Below are 2,346 nucleotides of genomic sequence, written 5' to 3'. Positions count from 1 at the left end.
TGGAATGTGCTGTTGACCGACCATGTGCTCCGACCAGTCCAACGGATCCTCAAATCAAAGACTGCAGCCACCCATCATCAGGTTAGGTTAGTGGTGTTTAACGTCCCGTCGACAACGGGGTCCTTAGAGACGGAGCGCAAGCTCGGGTTAGGGAAGGATGGGGAAGGAAATCGGCCGTGCCCTTTCAAAGGAACCATCCCGGCATTTGCCTGAAACGATTTAGAGAAATCACGGAAAACCTAAATCAGGATGGCCGGAGACGGGATTGAACCGTCGTCCTCCCGAATGCGAGTCCAGTGTGCTAACCACTGCGCCACCTCGCTCGGCCACCCATGAATCGAAATGTCACAACATTTTTTTTTATAGCATGGAATCTTAATTTTCTACGACTACCAGAAAATGTACGAAAACTGAAAACGTCGAACACAAAAACAAACGAGAATATGTAAGTGGGGTGGGGGCGGGGGGGGGGGGGGGGGGGCAAGCGACAACTGCAATGCGCCGACGGCGAAACCAGCGCCACTTGCAGGTTGACTATCTAACAGCTTCCACGGTCGACAAAAGATTTATTTTCAATATTTCAGATAATTAACAAATTTAAAATGCTATCATAATCTACTCACTAAGCTGTGTAATCTTATGTTGACAGTTTAACGCAATGAGTCAAGTCCTACAGTTAGAATAATGGTTGTATCTCGAGCCAACGTAACTTACTGCGCATAAATAGCCTGGCTATTCCATCCAGTATTTGAGAATACCTAGGTATTACAATTACGAACAACTTAAATTGGAAAGAACACATAGAAAATGTTGTGGGGAAGGCTAACCAAAGGCTGCGTTTCATTGGCAAGACACTTAGAAAATGTAACAGACCTACTAAGGAGACTGCCTACACTACGCTTGTTCGTCATCTTTTAGAATACTGCTGCGCGGTGTGGGATCCTTACCAGATAGGACTGACGGAGTACATCGAAAAAGTTCAAAGAAGAGCAGCGCGATTTGTATTATCGTGAAATATGGGAGAGAGTGTCACTGAAATGATGCAGGATTTGGGCTGGAAATCATTAAAAGAAAGGCGTTTTTCGTTGCGACGGAATCTTCTCACGAAATTCGAATCACCAACTCTCTCCTCCGAATGCGAAAATATTTTGTTGACACCGACCTACATAGGGGAGAACGATCACCACGATAAAATAAGGGAAATCAGAGCTCGTACGGAAAGATATACGTGTTCATTCTTTGCGCGCGCTATACGAGATTGAAATAATAGAGAATTGTGGAGGTGGTTCGATGTACCCTCTGCCAGGCACTTAAATGTGATTTGCAGAGTACCCATGTAGATGTACACTCCTGGAAATGGAAAAAAGAACACATTGACACCGGTGTGTCAGACCCACCATACTTGCTCCGGACACTGCGAGAGGGCTGTACAAGCAATGATCACACGCACGGCACAGCGGACACACCAGGAACCGCGGTGTTGGCCGTCGAATGGCGCTAGCTGCGCAGCATTTGTGCACCGCCGCCGTCAGTGTCAGCCAGTTTGCCGTGGCATACGGAGCTCCATCGTAGTCTTTAACACTGGTAGCATGCCGCGACAGCGTGGACGTGAACCGCATTTGCAGTTGACGGACTTTGAGCGAGGGCGTATAGTGGGCATGCGGGAGGCCGGGTGGACGTACCGCCGAATTGCTCAACACGTGGGGCGTGAGGTCTCCACAGTACATCGATGTTGTCGCCAGTGGTCGGCGGAAGGTGCACGTGCCCGTCGACCTGGGACCGGACCGCAGCGACGCACGGATGCACGCCAAGACCGTAGGATCCTACGCAGTGCCGTAGGGGACCGCACCGCCACTTCCCAGCAAATTAGGGACACTGTTGCTCCTGGGGTATCGGCGAGGACCATTCACAACCGTCTCCATGAAGCTGGGCTACGGTCCCGCACACCGTTAGGCCGTCTTCCGCTCACGCCCCAACATCGTGCAGCCCGCCTCCGGCCGGCCGCAGTGGCCGTGCGGTTAAAGGCGCTGCAGTCTGGAACCGCGAGACCGCTACGGTCGCAGGTTCGAATCCTGCCTCGGGCATGGATGTTTGTGATGTCCTTAGGTTAGTTAGGTTTAACTAGTTCTAAGTTCTAGGGGACTAATGACCTCAGCAGTTGAGTCCCATAGTGCTCAGAGCCATTTTTTAGTGCTCAGAGCCAGCCCGCCTCCAGTGGTGTCGCGACAGGCGTGAATGGAGGGACGAATGGAGACGTGTCGTCTTCAGCGATGAGAGTCGCTTCTGCCTTGGTGCCAATGATGGTCGTATGCGTGTTTGGCGCCGTGCAGGTGAGCGCCACAATCA

General features: G+C 51.2%; 1 non-coding gene across 1 annotated transcript; it reads right to left on the bottom strand.

Annotated features, from left to right (window-relative positions):
• Positions 1-250: 250 nt before the first annotated feature.
• Trnaa-cgc (transfer RNA alanine (anticodon CGC)) lies at positions 251-328 on the bottom strand. The gene has a single exon. It is a non-coding gene; the product is annotated as a tRNA-Ala (tRNA).
• Positions 329-2,346: the final 2,018 nt, after the last annotated feature.

Source organism: Schistocerca nitens, chromosome 8 (genome assembly GCF_023898315.1).
Source record: "Schistocerca nitens isolate TAMUIC-IGC-003100 chromosome 8, iqSchNite1.1, whole genome shotgun sequence".
Lineage (NCBI taxonomy): Eukaryota > Metazoa > Arthropoda > Insecta > Orthoptera > Acrididae > Schistocerca > Schistocerca nitens.
This window is presented reverse-complemented; position numbering and strand designations above follow the sequence as displayed.